The sequence below is a fragment of the Pithys albifrons genome, chromosome 3, assembly GCF_047495875.1.
Source record: "Pithys albifrons albifrons isolate INPA30051 chromosome 3, PitAlb_v1, whole genome shotgun sequence".
Classification (NCBI taxonomy): domain Eukaryota; kingdom Metazoa; phylum Chordata; class Aves; order Passeriformes; family Thamnophilidae; genus Pithys; species Pithys albifrons.
Window position 1 is genome coordinate 5,693,078 of NC_092460.1, and position 16,083 is coordinate 5,709,160.

The following is a 16,083-nucleotide window of genomic DNA, read 5'->3' on the forward strand; positions in this document are numbered from 1 at the left end:
CAGCTGGTGTCCTGCTGGTCCTGCTGGTCCCAGGGGTCTCTGCCCACTGGAAATGTCTCCTGCCTTGGAGGGACATCCGATTTCCAGGTGAGGCAGGAGAGAGTTCACTACCTATTGCCGCAGAGAGCAGTAGGTGTCAGCAGAGCCCTTTCCAACGTTCAGAGAGAATCTCATTTCAGATGCAGAAGCTGCTCACTGAGGAGCACAACAAAGCAACGGCTCCTGCAATCAGGATTTTGTTTTCCCCCTTCCTGTTTGCAGAAGGAAATACCTGCAAAAAAAGCCCAAAACCCAAAAAACAAAAAAACCCCAAGAAATTAATCCCGGGAGATTTTAGTTTTTAGCCTAGGATGATTCAAATGGTATAATATCTGTATAGTTTTCATCAGTTTTAGTTTAAGCAACTTAGTTGATGTTGGAAAATAATTTCAGTTTATTTTTCAGTTCAGTAAAAATTTTCAGTTAATCTTTTGTAGCAAAATGCTGCTTCTCATTTTGTTCTAAAAACATTTTTTTACCAAATTGTCACTTTTTAATAGTTAATGAAATTCCTATTTTACTGCAAAATCCTGATTTGTATTTAGGCAACACATTACCCAGTCATGAATATATCCTGCACCTTCCACTACCTAATTACTTCCCCCATGTAGTTCACCGTGGGGTGTGTGCATATGCATCTGGTGTCAGGAAAATATAAACTACTGACACTTGGAAAATAGTAAGAAAATACTGTAAAATTATGGGCTTGTTATACTATTTACAAAAAAAGCAATTACCATGAAGATATTTGATTTTTAAAGAAAAAGAGTTTAGTTTTGTAGTTTGTCCCCTTTCCAACTAATTCTACAGTTGGTCTTTTAAAAGGGAATTCACTGACTTTTCTTTGCAGCTCTGGGAAGCTTCAAGCTGATACGGGGAGGGTTCTGGTGTCCAGCCATGTCTCTGCACAGTGGTTAAAGTCAGTGGAGATGATTTCCCTGCCTGACATCTGATCCACAGCTTTCAACATCTGGGCAAAGTAAAAATATGCTTTAAGTGCTAATTTAGGATAGTAGCTGTTTGAACTACCATTCAAGAAGGGTGGAAAGCAGATGAGTTTTGTAATGTGATGAAAGTACTGAAAGAAGGTAGATGTGATGTAAGAGGAATACATCCATCATCAACTTTGATGAATTAGGTTGAATCAGGGCTCTTTGGTGTCTCCCTCTGTGAAGAAACCTCAAAACGATCATTTTGCTTTTGGTGGTGCAGGATAAGGCAGACCCTGTGAAAAGAGAATGTGAAAGACAATAACTGACTGGTACAAGTTGGCGTCTCTTGGCCGTTCTCCATGGATTTGTGTCAGATGAGGAACTTGGACAGGTCCTGAACATGCAGTGAAGTGTGGGCAGCTCTGGTGGAGACTGCAGCAGGCGTTATATCTGTTTGGAATTTGATTTATTTGCATCTTGGAGGTAATTAAAATCCTCATCATGGTGATGTGTCAGGTGTGGGAACCTTCTCCAGTGCTGGGGATGTCCAGAAGGTGGCTCAGGGGGCTGTGTCTGGTGTGGGGAGGGATAGCCACATTGGTCAGGGCTCTGTGAGGATCCTGGCACCAGTGAGAGGGCAGTGGTGGCCACTGGGCATCATTCATTACCCCATCAAGGACCAGGAGCATCCATCAGCATGAAGGCGTGTGTGTCGAGCTGACAGCTCCGAATTGTTTCCTCACCAATTACCGCGCCAAAGCCTTGATAGCGTAATGAAATGTGCCTCCTACCTATCACTTCATCTTTGTCAAACTGACCGGGTATTCTTAGTTTGTTATGACTGGGAGAACTTCAGCTGCGTCAGAGAAATAAGCAAGCCTGTCTCTGGTGTGAAAGGCTTAAAGATGGGATGGATGCTGTGAAATAAAAATGCCTCAGTCCAGATGAAAATGTACATGGAAAAAAACCCTCACAGACCAGCTGAGCCCTCTCAGCTATGTCATCATTTGGGACCCAGTGAGGGATGAGAAGAGTAAGAACTTTTCTTTTGCCAGATGTCTTTATACTTAGTAAAGGATTCAGCCTTTCTTATAATTTATTCATTGTGGTCTAGCACAGTCTAAAATATCAGACCTTCCCTCTCCATCCTTTTACATACGCATTTTTGATGTCTCTTAATTCATTATTTAAGCAGCCTGCATTCTGCTTTACAAAATTCCTTCCTCTCCGGTACGTTAGTGTTACCAGTTATTTGTGTATCCATGTCAGTGGCTTTCCAGCAGCGAAGGGGCAGAGTGGGATGCTGAGCCCCCAGCCCTTGCCTTCTGTGCCTACACCAGCTCAGCTCTTCTGTTTGGTGAGGAGCAGCAAAAGAAGTCGGGCAGCCAGAGCTCGAGTGCTGCAGCTCCAGCAAACACTCAAGTATGTGCTGAAGTGATGCTTGAATGTGTGTTGCTTTGAAGCCTGGGAGCTCTTCTGAGAGAGGCAGTGGCTCAGTGGCACTTTAGAGAGGGTGGGAGAATGGGACATTGCAGCTCTTTGTACCCAGACAGCTGGGTGGAACCCCCGCTCCTGCTGGGACCTGGAGTCCCACCCCTGGGACTCCCTGAAAATCCATTTCACCAGCACATCCCACCCTGCAGCAGCAGCTGAGTTAGCAAGGTTGAGATGCAGGGGATCCTTTTGATAGAAGTGCACCTGGAGCACAAAGTACACAAAGTATTCCCTGTCTCGTCATTAATTACAAAGTTGGATAACTGTCAACAGGAACATTTGCAGCTGAAAAACGTGTCTGTACATCGTGAAGTCTGAGCGATGCTTTGATTTGAATTCTTGCAGCAATCTGTTTGCTCCCTGGGTATGGTGTTTGGATCTCTGCCAGATGTGCCATTCCACCCCCTCAGATTCCGTGTGCCGTGTCTGTGAGGCGGGTCTGCATCCGGGAATGGTGAGTGCGGAAAGCTTCATGTTCCTAGCACTGCATTTCCCCAACAAAAGAAAACTGGGTAGTTGGTTCAATGCAGAATATTAGAACACCTCATTTAACAATAACAAAAAAAGGTTAAATAAATTAAGAGGAACTCAAGTGCCCCAAACCTCCTTATGCTCTTGGTTGCAGAGCTGCCCTGGATATTGTCTGTTCAGGGTTTTTAACATTCCACCCAAAGAAAAAGTTGGGACTATTTGACCTGTTAATGCTTCAAAGAAAACATTTTTGAATGCTGTGTAATAAATCAATCTCTGTTTTCATTTTGAGTTAGGAGCTCATGAGAAAGTCTAGGACTAAAAAAAAAACCTGACAGCTTTCTGGTCATTTAATGTAAGTTGCCTTTCATTGACCAGATTTGAAAGTATTTAATACTAGTTTTGTGCAGTGGCATCAGCTGAGGATGCTGTCACATTGGGGACAACAGGAGGAAGCACAATTCCTGTCTGCATGGCAGGAGCTTGTTCTCAGCAGAAGGGTTTTGGTTGAGGACATCTCAGATCCCACTGACTCAGTACTTGGCTAAATATTTTTGTCTTCCGTTTTGCAAATAGTAAACAATTTTACTTATTTCTAGGGCTTTTGGGGTTTGCCCCCTCCTGACAAAACAGCATTTACTTGTTCTCATGTTTACTTCCTGCCAGCTCTCTGATATCATATTTGCACAGTCGATACTCCACTGCTGGCAGATTATTTTTAATAGAGCGGTTTATTAAAGCATCTTTCATGAGAATATTTGCATTGCAATGCGTGTCAGAGCACTGCTGTGTGAGAAAGGTTACTCCTGAATGCAGCAGTACGGTGACCCGTTTATCAAATTTTATGCTTGGAACATTTAGATGAAGAATGGTAAAAAGGAACGTGACTGCAAATCCTCCTGCAAATCCCACTGTGGGTAAAGTCTTGCTGGACATTGACATGTTGTGAGGCGAGTACAGCATGTTCTATGCAGCTTTTTTGTCCCCCAGCTTGTCTTTCCATCACTTTTTGAATTCTGGTAATCTAAATTCTTCTTTTTAAAAAAATTTGTTTCCTTTTTCTCTTTACTAGGAAGACATCTCAGGTTTCTCTCATCAGAGGAAAGTGTCAATTTACTTCTAATATATTCTGTTACTCTTGGAGTAAGGTTAATCCAGAGTAACTCTGGGCTGCTTCTTTTTGACCTTTTGGTTTTGGTTATGCTTTAGACTTTTGCCATCAGTCTGAGCTGGAGAGGGTGACTGACACTGCCTGCACTGAAATCCACAGCTTGCCCCTCTTGGGACTTCAGTGGCACTACGATTGCATCAGAGGTGGGGTCTGATGTCACTGGACATGGGAACTCTCCTCCTTCCATCCACTCTCCCAATCAACACTCCACAGAGAAAAATTTTAGCATGGCTGTTGCAGGCAGCTCCAGTTAATTTTTTTCTTTTTCGCTATTAATTATTATTGGAGGCGATTTCCAGTGAATTAAAATCCTCATGTCTATGCAGTAGGGCTGTGTCGTGCTCTGGGTGTGTTTATTTTACTGTGTGCCTGCTCATGCAGATTTCCTGAGCCCCTGGAGTTTTCCTAGCTTCACTCTGGTATTTGACATTTATTCTTTGTGTGCTTTTCCAGCTCATTAATTTATTAAACATCAACGGTGATGCAGGTCTTTGATCCTCTTAAAAATTAACCACCTACGCCTGTCTCTTAACCAGTTCTTGAGCCATGAAAATATTCCCTCTCTCCTGGATACTTCAGCTCATCAACAGACCCTTGCCAGTGCATTTGCCCAAGATGTTTTGAAATATCATACGACTTATATGTGAATTTCCCTTACGATTTTTCAGGTTTGCTTGTGGAGAGGTGCAGTTTTTCTCTACAGGAATATGTTTTTCACCAAGGTATGTGTAACTTACTGGCTTCTCAAAATAATTGACTTCTTTGGCAAGTTAAAAAAAAAATTGACTGGGAAATGGATTTGTCTTGAGAATTTCTTAAAGAAAGGGGATACCTGATATTAGTGGGAAGGGGTCTCTGTGCTGGAGGCCCAGTTTCTCTCTCCTTGCAGAGCTTTCTGGTGAAGCCTTCTGGTCCTGAGAATTTGTGCTTTCCCCTGTGCTGCTGACTCCTGTGATGCTGCATCTCCCTTCTGCCAGAAACTCCTGCGTGTCACCCATGCCCGGTCCAGGATTTGAATATCCTCCTTTACAGGACTGCTTGAATCCTACCCACATTTCCAATTTTTTTTTTTTTGTGTGTGTGTGTGTGTGTACTCTCTTCCTATAGGAGATAAAATACATCACTACAATGTCCCACAGCCCCTAAAACCTAATGGTCCAGGCAGAGTTTACTGCTGAACTTTGGTCCCCAGGAGATGGGAGCTTCCCTCCCTGGAAAAAGGTTGCCTCTGAGTTGCTAAGAAACAGCTTGTCACTGTGGCATGGGCTGTAATCAGTTGTGTACAGGTAATTAGAAGTCACTACTGCTGTATTATTAACTATTTGTTGTTTTTTTTCCTTTAAAATAATTTTCCTCTCTGTCCCCAGAGCATTCAACACTCCTGGTATATCTGCATCAATTATGCATCATCTGTGTGATTTTTCTTCCTGTGGAAACTTGGCTTCCAGAGGCTCTTTGTGGTGCTCCAGCCATGACCTAACCCTCCTTTGCTGAATAATTCCTACCGAGACAACACAGTTTCCCCACTGTGTTTTCCACGCTGCTGTGTTTCAGCAAGGCAAATAAATCAGGCTGTCTCCTGCCACCAGGCAGCCTTGTTTGCTCAATTTTGCTGTTCCATTTCTTGCTTTATTGAATAAGCATGTATTTATGTACCCTGTGTCCTTTTTCTGCCTGCCCATTTTTTATTGAACTTCTCTATCGGTCGCACGGTTGGGTTTTCCTGACAGGGTTTTGGATCTTAAAATGCTATTTCTTCAGACCAGCTGTCACTTCTGTCCTAACCTTGTCCCATGAGGTCTCTGTGCATCGCTTACGTGTCTAGCTCGGCCTGCCTGATCTAAGTGCCCCTTCACCTTCTCCTCAGCTCTTGTAGTTTTAATACCTTGTACTTGAAATCTTTCTGGGATTTTACCCCATCTCTTTAATTAAAGTGACTCTGCTATTTTTGGTTCTGTCTAAAAACCAGCACCCATACAATGAGCTTCTCTCACATCCCTTATGCCTGAGCTCCTCTTTGTGCTGGTACATTCCACAGGCAGCGCTGAGCCCATGTCTCTCCAGGGACCAGCAGGGAGATGCTGCTGCACCAGCCCCGGTCTTAAATCTCTTCCCCAGTAATAGAAACAGTCTCCAGCCACAGACTGACAGGTTTATTTTAACACACCTCAGCCTACAACAGAGCCATAGCTGCGGCTCCCAGGGCAGCTCATGGTGGTTCTGAGGGAGCCTCGTGTTCCACTTTGCTGGAGAAAACACCGAGCGGCAGCTGGGGAGAGATGTATGAGTGCATCCCCAGTGGGGATCTGCTCCTGCCTCTTGGGATGTTATCCCCCACCCAGCAAGTTCAGACTGGAAAGGAAAGGTTTTGTGCTGAATCACCAGTTTGGGAATGTGCCACTTGGTGGGACTTCCCCCCACTCCAAATCCCCATTTCTCTTAGGAGAGCACTATGGAGCTTGGGGTATGTGGGGGTAACAGAAAACCTTTTCCCTAATGGCTCATATTTCTGCTTAGTGACCGCCTGACAAATTTGATGTTGGGAGATGCTGAGATCTGTAGGGCTGAAGGTTGGTGTCTAATGAAGGGGTGTCAGGATGGGAATGAGGTTTTTATATCCCGCGCAGCCGAACACCAGGATGTTATTTATAGCTGCTCACTTGCACCATAAGCACCTGTAGAGACTTTATTCTTCAGCCTTTCAGTGGAATCACAAATGACAGAAAGAGCTGAAGATGTAATGACCCTTGAGGTAGGAGAAATTATTTACCAAACCGTAGATAAGACGACAGATCTCTCCTGCACTGTGTTTAGGGCATCCAATCTATTGCAGATGTTACCATAGTCATGCTGTTTAATTTAAAATTGCCCTGCCTTCCTTGTGTCTCCAATTCTTTTCTTGGGAAACTAAATCCTTTCATAACCTAAATGCAGCAGAGGAGATGAAAGCAGCTGGTCTAGGGATGTATATGGCCATTCCAAGGGAGCTCTATGTAATTGTTTTTTAAATGGACATGCTTGCTCTATTTTTTGGTCTAGTTCATCCTGGTTTTTTTGTTTGTGGTATGTTTTCTGTCATATGCTCCTTGTCTAGCAATAAAAAGCTACCAAGATTAAAAGCCTGTGTTAATTTATAATGGGCACAGTAAAAGATCTTCTCATTTTACTAAATTTGCAACCTCCATAGCAGATATGATACAGGGATTATAAAGGAGTGGTTACCATTGGTTTCCTGGAATAATTTTCTTTGTGCATGGGTCAAAAGGATAAGGATTAACAAAACTGTTAGGTATTGAAGGCAGCAGCCCTGTCTGTTTGCTTTTAAAATCTGTCTCTGAACAGAGCAGGTGACTCTGGAGTAGAAGACTTGCCATTGTCTTGGGCTGAACATGGTCCCTACTCCCAAAAAACTCATTCCGTTCAGATAAATCTCTCCCTACCAAACACCCAAGAGGTCTTTCTTTGCGGAAATCGGGGAAGGATCCCAGCTTCAATTGTGTATGAGGAGACTGATTTACGCTTGCAAGATGTTATATGATTGGTCCCAATTTTTAATACGTGCTTTCAGCTGCAATGCTGAGCAGTGAGTTGTGTAAATCTCTCCAGTGTGAGCTTTATTTATCATTTATCAATCACATGTGAGCCCTAATTTTAGTTTTCCCTCTTTTGAGACCAGGTTTTGGAAGCACTCAGTGGATGTCAAACCAAGCTGGAGATAGTCCTGGGGTTTAATTTCACCCATGGCTTTTTCAGGTCTCTGGTGAGACCCATGGTATAAGAGAAGCATTTACCCACAGGTCCTGGATTGTTCTTCCTGGTGGTGCTGCAATCAAAGCTGTGAAGGAAAATGATCTATGTGCAACAGCTTGATTATACTTGTACTGAGATACTTCTATGCTAAAGGATTTTCAAGTTTTAATCAGTCTGCATTAACCGTGATGTTCTTGTAGTTGATCATGGTAAGAAAGCAACTGTTGATTGTACTAAAAGCATTAAGTGACCTCTGCTAATTAAAAGATAATGTCAGTGCAACTGAGTGGAGTGCCTGGGTCTTTAGCCTTTTAGATAGACATTAAATGAAAATCAAAGAGTTTGTAGGAAATAAATGTGGCAAAGGTAAGAGACTTGTTTGTGAAAACAGCAGGTCATGTTTCAGGAAAATTATTTAATCCATTAATGATACCTAATATGCCCTAGAATCAGCAATTTGCTGAAAAAGAGCAATCTTCCTCCCCAGTTGTGGGATGTCTTCACTTACTCCAACTTGACTGGTGCATTTTGCTTGGGAAGCCTATGATATAGTGGATCCACCATGTCCTTCTGTTGTTCATAAATAAACTGAATGTGTTTCCCCACAAATGCATGTCACCTTTTAAATGACCCAGACGTTTGGTGTTAAGATCTGTGTTCAGTAATAATGTAGTCAGCGTCTACAAATGCAGTCTTACTTGCCTTTTTTCATTAATCTTGGTGTCTGGGAGAGAAAACAAGACAGGTGGAATAACTATGTGCAAGCACATGCCTCACTCCTTGGAGACTTTAACAGGTAAATATTATCTTCTGCTTTCTAGGTTTGTATAGATCCAAAATGAAAGCCCTTTGGACAGGGAAACAATGGCACAAATCCTGTGTGAAATCACCTGAAGATGCTGCCTACCCATGTCCTCTGGGGAGCCCTGGTGGCCAGAGAGGTGTTGGAGGAGATGCCAAAGCAGTTGGTAAAAGTGTGGTATAATTTTTCAGGTTTGCACCTCACCCTTTGACTCCTTCCTCTATGAGAAGAAACAGAAGGAAGGACAGTTAAAATATAGGGTTTTTTTCCACGTGGAAGAAGTTAAATCCCACGTGGGAATATAGAGTGGAACATAATGGTTCAAAATGTGGTATTGAGAATGAGGTTGGCTCTGTGCATAAATCAGAGGCTTCACAGGGAGGAGAGGGGAGGTATCTGCTTCTCTTCAGATTAGAAGAAATGTTCTGGAAGCCAAAGGTAATCTCTTCCCAGGCAGTTTGTAACTGAGCTTCACAGCTGCCAAATTGCATTTGATCACATTCAGCATCTCTAGCTGAGGAGGCTGCAGGGTGAGGAGCAGCACGTTACCGGGGTGTGAAGGCATATGAGCCAGCCCTGGCTCTGCTCTCTGTCAGTGGCTCCATACAAAACATCTTTCCAGGCTGAAGATGTCTGATTTACCACCATTCCCAAAATGGGCTGAGCCTCTGTGGTATTGCTGATCTTCTGACCAGGAAGACAGTGCTGGGATGAGCTCATGAGCTGCAGACTCAGCTGCTACCAGTGATGGTGCTGCAGTATCTGTGCCATTTATCCCACCACTGTGGGCAGGAGATCCCATCACTGTAGGATCCCCTTTGCTGACACGAGACCCCTCCTGCTCCTGTGCCAAGTGTGCAAGGCTGGCTCCAGGGATGCACCTTGTGCATCACTGTATGGTAGTCATGGAATCAGAGAATGAATTAGAGTATCACTGAATAATTTGGGTTGTTTCATCTTGTTCCAACCCCCTGCCATGGGCAGGGACACCTTCCACTAGACCAGCTTGCTCAGAGCCCCATCCAGCCTGGCCTTAAAGATTTCCAGGGATGGGGCAACAAGAGTGAATATTGCCCTCAGAAAGGGCAGCTCTCGGACCGTCTCTGACAAGCAGAGCCTGGGCTGATCCGTCCCGACTGTCCCAGGCTGCCTGGAGCAGGAGCTGTGAGCGGCTCCCAGCGTGGCTGTACCGGGAGGTGGGAGGGTCTGGTATTGCAGAATGAGCAGCAGCACTAGCACCGTGTCCAGCCCCTGCCTGCAACCTGGGAGAGCATCATTTCAGGGCCAGGGGTGTCCTCTCAGGCAAAGAGAGTAACAGGATGAGGGTGGAATTTTCAAGTAGAACATAGTGATCTTTCTAAGTGTCAGGCACCCACCTGACAAAAATATTGTTCATCTCAAGGGAAATCTAAATGGGAGGTTTTGACACAAATATCCCCTTTATAGAAGCTTCCCCCTCCTCCCCACCCACTTGCAGTAGAAAGTTACATCCACTTATGTGAAACATGAAGGATTTTCACTCTGAAAACTTTCAACTTCGAAAAAATGCCCTTTCTGTCTATCCTTAGCTTGGAATTTCATGGAATCCACTCCTTTGTTGTACTGAGGTCTCAGCAGTGTCTGATGCCTCATGTCTCTCCTCTCTGTTTTTTCAGTGTTTTTTAGAGAGCATTATGTACACCTGAAGGTATTTTAAAGAAACTATTTAAAAGGTTATAAAAAATAAAATAAATACTTGGCATTGAGATTCTTGGAGTGCATGATGAATATTTTAATAGTTAAAAATCTAGCCAGAGAGAAATGAAAGGATTTAGTGCTCTAAATAAAACACTCTGTGGGTTTTAATGTGCAAAAATGGACAACAATGGCTTTAAAACCTCTCCACAAATCCTTACATCTATGCCCTGATATACTCTGTGTATGTTATATCCGTACTCAGTAATGGTCTGTTATGTCTTTTTAGATGCTGAGGGAAGGTATTGAACAATTTTTCTCCTCTAGGACTTTGAATAATAACCTTTAGGTTTTGAGCAGAGAGTTTGGAGCTTTGGGAAGAAAGCCATGGATGTGAATCTCATCTTCAGCACCTTCATTCTCAGAGTTTTTGTATTCCTGGAAAGGGAAAACCAGAGTGGAAGGGAGATTTGGGAGGTGGTCATTCCCACAAAGAGCAGCTCAGGCAGCATAAATTGTGGAAAGCTCTGTGCTCACATCACTTCTAATTGTCTTGTGACTGCAGTAACTTTCAGACCAACAAAGGGGTAATGTTTGTTTGTGTCTCGGTTGAACATTTCCATTTCTTTCTCTCACACACACCTCCCCACACAGCTGGAATAAAAAGAGGAGGTTTTTGTAGTATCAGCTATGACAGAGGGGGAGCATTGCTTTAGTTCTTATTTGTGTAACTGGTCAACTCAGTAGCTATGAAAGCCTTTAGCTTTTTTTTTTTTAAATTAACCAAATGTATTAGTGTCCATGAAACAAGTATTTCTGTAATTATTTCTGTGAAATAATATCTGTTGCCTGAGCAAGAGCCCTTCAGTCCTGCTGTAAGGTTACCTTTCTGCAAATGTTCCTGCTAATCGAATCTTCTGTATTTTCTTCCTTGCTTTTATAGTAACTCCTGTTGCTAAATGTAGTGAATTCAATTGCTAAAGTGATGGTGTCAGTATAAATTATTAAAATTACATGGAGTAATAACAATATGTTGTGTATAAAAGGATGCAGAACAAGAAAGTAGGACTCGAGCTTTTAAGTTACCTCAGAAAATTCTCTATATCTATAATATAGACAAACTATACATTAAGTAAAGTTGGGTTTTGTCTTTATATGTTTTCTAAAGCAAAATATTTGGATGCCATAGTTTTTAGGCTTCCAGCTTTCCCCAAAGAAAATGAGACGGTGAGAGGTCTGCTCACAGGTTTTGGTAATTTTTGGAAGCATCTTGGTTTGGATGCTTTAAAACATAGGGTCTAAAATCATAAGTCACTTCTGAAAATCTATGGGGTCTGTTTACAACCAGGAGCACTGAAAAGATTAAACTGTATGAAGATCACTTTGTATCAAATTTATTTGGTGCCTAATGTCTCTTTTTATCAAGAGAGAGAAGTTCATGAGAATCAATAAATTAAACAGACCCTTTGTCACCTATTGGCTCTTTTACTATATTTGAATAAAAATAATCCATTTGACTCTTTCCTTTCTTGTAGTAGGCACTCAGAGAGTGGGTATGGGAATTGTCATGGAAAACTGGAAAGAGACACTAAACAGCACAGATGTAAGGATGGTGTTATATAAAAAAAAAAAGAGTTCAGTGCATAATCTCAGCCCTTGATGGAGAAATGGTGAAATGTTGACTTTAATTGCCATGGGACATAGATTAGCAGATGGTCCCATGGATAGACTGCTCTCTATGTCTATAAATAGCACAAGTTAATTTATGCAAGATCTCTCTTTTCTTTTATAGCTATCTCCTGATGTGTCGATATCTTTCTGGCAAGGAAGTATCCAGCACTGGAGCTGGAATACAGGTCCTGTTTAAAGCCCTGGTATCATGTGATTATATTACGGCAAAAGAGCATCTGATCAAGTAAGTCCTGATTGAAAAGACAGGCTATGACAGCCCGATCTGGATGCACCTTCATTTCAAAAATAACTATTTAGTATCTGCAAGTCAGCTGGAATAATGGCTGTGAGACGTGGGGAAGGCAGTGCAGCTCCAAGCGGGGTCAGGGAGCCTCGTGTGGCTCCCATCTCGTGCTGCTGAGTGCTATTCTGCTTTGCACATCTCATTTGCCTTCAGCTTCCACCTCCCCACTGCTGGATGAATTTCTTTGCTTGAGGTCTCATTGCCACAATCTATTTTTCAGAGCTGCTCCTTCTGGCTAGTCCTGCACAGCTTTGCTTGCTTGTCTCCTTCCTCTCCTGTTGCCTGCACGTTCAGGTTTTGGGGCTGGTCCCCATGAAGCTGCAGTGCTGGGGGGCTGTTTGCATAGTTTTGGGCAACCACATTAACCTTGTTGGGGTCCTCCTGCTCCTGCCCAGCAGCTCAATACTCAGAGGGACCAGCATCTGCTTTGTGCCACTTCCCAGGCTGGGATCTGAACCTTGAGTGGCACTGTGGGAGCAGCCACGACTGGCAGAGGTATTCCAAAAAGGAACTGCTGAAGCTGGTGGAAAGCCTTGTGTCTCCAAGTACCTTCCAAGTTTTAGGCCAAGCAGCAAAAGCACTCACAGGTAAGTGGCAGAAAGGTTTTGGGACCTGCCATCCCTGCCTGACCCATGTGCTACAGCTGCCCCTCAGCTCCTTTTCACTTGAGTTCATTTCCCTCTTTACTGGGCTTTCCCAGGCCTCCCAGTCCATGTCTCTCTGTCTGTAGTTTCTGAAATGGAAATCTCACTTTTGAGTTCATGTTTTTGGTTTCTCTGTCACTGAAGAGACCTCACGTTTACAGACTTGGCTGCAATTGTCACCAATGATATTGGTAACCAGATTCCCATGGATGCTTCTGCTTTTGGGGTTTTTGTGCCATTTCTGCCTTGTCAAGAACTCTCAGAAAACCTCCCTTTTAAACTATTCATCTATCATTGTGCAAAATTAGGCAAAATTATAAATTATAAGTCAGAGTCCAAGCAATTTTTATGTCCTGTTCTCCCTTGCTACTACATTGAATTAAGGAAATATTAATAAACAGGAAATATGCAAAGAACTTGCCTATGTAAGTACAGGCAGCATTTTAAGACAGAGCACTTTCTTTCCCCAACAGTAGCACAGTATCTCCCAGCCCCACAGAAGGGATGAGCCATCCCTCTGCTCACCACCTGGGCAGGTAGATGAAAACATAACAGAGGACCTGCACTGACTGACCTTGTGGCATTTTGAGCCTGATGTTGATCAAAATTAGCCACCACAAATATGCATGGAAAGATTAAGGTCCATATCCTACTCCATGATAAATCTAACCCCCCTATGGTTCAGTAGGGATATTCTGGATTTACCTACATGTAATTTTGAGCAGATTTTGGACCCTGCTCATGAGCATTATGCCTTTCCCTACAGGAAGGAAGATTGATTCTGGCCTTACTTAAACTAAGCAGCTTTAATCATTCAGTATGGAAACACCAAGACTGGGCTGGGGGCTGGGGACACAGACATGGGAAGCCTATAATCTTTGGTTAAGTTGTAATGAAATTGTCCAGGATGAGAAGGAAACAGATGGATTCTGATTAATTTCTCACAAGTGTAGACCTCAGCATCCGATGTAACATATGTGGTGAGCAAATGTCACTCATGCCTCCAAAGTGCAGAAAAAAATCACTATTGTCAGGATATATTCATTGGCATATTGGCTGCTGAACTCCCAAGGGTGTGAGGATGCTGTGCATTACATTTAGTCCCAAATTAAATATTCAGAGGCAGAGATACCTAACCCTTTCCTGTATGCCTCACTGGTTATCACAGTTGAACCTAATGAATTGAAAGAGGGAGAGGAAGGGAGATTTCCTCCCCTACTTTGTAAATCGTTATTTACTGTGGAAGGAATATCAAGATGGCTTGATATTTCTGCTTTACAGAGTTCAGATGGCTACCAATACAGCCTGAGTTAGAAAAAATAATGCAGCTTTGAGCTGTAAATGAGCAACTACATGACTTTCATCTTGTATTGATAGAAATCAGAGCCCCGCTCTGGGTTTGTGGAGTTGTCCTGGGTTTTGTCACTTCTATGATCTATTCCATGTAATTGCATATTTAAAGAAAATGAAGTTCATTTATTGATTTCCACTGTATTGTTTAAGGCAGGTAAGATAAGAGGCCAGAGCTACTTTCTCTTGTCTCCATGTAGTCTTAGGAAGTGGAAGGAGCTATGCATGTGAGCAGAGCGAGGCCCCATCTGCGCTGAGGAAAGAGATTCATTACAGCTGACTTGTCCTGTCAGAATTACTGCCCCAGACTGTTTCTCGGAAGAGGATGTCACTAAGATATCTATTAGAGTATTTCAACCACAAACTTGAGAAATGAATATTGAGCAGTGGGGCTCCCATGTAGCTCAAACTCTGCCTCCATTTACAGCTCCTCCATTTCAGTCAGTTGCTCTGCAAAATCAAGAAACGTGTGTGTTAGAGTCTTCTCTTCTAAAAATGTATTCCTCATTAGAAAAACGGGTGGGGGGAGTGGAAATATGTATTTTACTCTCTAACTTACTGTAAGTTGAAATTATGTCTGTCTTGCACAGTTCCCTCTTCTCCTTTGGCAAATATTGCTCTACTCACATTACAGGCTGGTTTGTTTGGCTTAATGGTCTCCTTTAGCAAGTGAATGTGCTTCTTTAACTTTTTTCTTTTTTTGTTTTGATGTGGGGGAAGCTGAATCATCTCAAAAAGAGCTTTATTTTTGATTGAGGAAGATGTGGGTGATAGGGCTGAGGAAACTTGGAGGCATCCACATTAGCTGCTGTCATGCACTGGCTGAAACTCCCTCGCTCTTCACATGTAGCCCTTTGTTTTGCTTTGAATAGAAGATGCAGCAAAGCTCAGTAATAGCTGGGACTACACTAAAGACCTGAAGTCACAACCTTCATTTTAATTAAAACTCCTAGTTTTGGAAAACTTGACCTGAGATTCGTGTTTCCCTCTTTCACCGTTTAATATTGTGCCCTGTGCTGGCCTACAGGCTCCTCTCACCCTGTGGAGCACAGCAGTGTTTAGTTTGACTTCACTGCTCATTAGAGGCAACTAGTAGTCTCTATGCTTAAATATTTAAAAATTATGATAAGCCAATGAGAGTGTGATTCCTCAGAAAGCTGAGAGAAATTGGGTTTGCTGAAATTTTTGGGGTTTGGGTTTTTTTTCCTGAAATGGGTTGTTTCCTATATTTATCACCTGTCCTTGCCTTAATTATGCACCAGAATTGAAGTAACAATTTGTGCATCTGCAAACTTTTTGAATACAGAGTTCTCCTTTGTCAGCAGGGACATCCTGTTCAATTTTTCTGTTTTGTCCATGGTTCATGACAATGCATCACTTACAGTTCCCTCCATTAAGCTGTTGTCAGTGCAATGGACTAAGTTTGATCATTGCTTATTGCATCATGACTGCACAAGGCAAAATAACATAAATCCTCCGTTGGTTTCTGTACACTGAACAAGATCAAACTGTTTCCTTTTTCTTTGTTTTATAGCATAGCATGGAATTTCCTAAAAATGTTACAGTCCCCTTTGCTGTCCTGGAGACTAGGAGCTGTTCTGGGACTCCCTGGCCCATAAAGTGGTGACATTGCAAAGCTACATCAGGATTTTTTGACCTAGCTGGTGTTGCATGGAAACCTGAGAGTCCCATGGTGCCATCCCAGCTAAATCCATGGTTTGCTGAACAAACCTACCCACTGCTTTGTTTAGCAGAGATTTTTGTGGACAACCAGGAAATTC

At 42.8% G+C, this 16,083-nt stretch overlaps 1 protein-coding gene and 1 long non-coding RNA gene across 4 annotated transcripts in view; both read left to right on the forward strand.

Moving 5' to 3' along the window:
* The first annotated feature begins 4,646 nt into the window (after nucleotides 1-4,646).
* On the forward strand, nucleotides 4,647-5,776 carry LOC139669241 (uncharacterized). The gene is made up of 3 exons (XR_011697213.1): nucleotides 4,647-4,829; nucleotides 5,215-5,393; nucleotides 5,475-5,776. It is a non-coding gene; the product is annotated as an uncharacterized lncRNA (long non-coding RNA).
* Nucleotides 5,777-8,801: 3,025 nt separating this feature from the next.
* The window catches only part of TAFA4 (TAFA chemokine like family member 4), an 82,169-nt gene continuing 74,887 nt past the window's right edge, over nucleotides 8,802-16,083 (forward strand). For all 3 annotated transcript variants that reach the window (XM_071549681.1, XM_071549678.1, XM_071549682.1), the window contains exons 1-3: nucleotides 8,802-8,825; nucleotides 12,126-12,248; nucleotides 12,707-12,895. The gene's annotated coding sequence lies outside the window, so the exon portion shown is untranslated. The remainder of the gene's footprint in view (nucleotides 8,826-12,125; nucleotides 12,249-12,706; nucleotides 12,896-16,083) is intronic.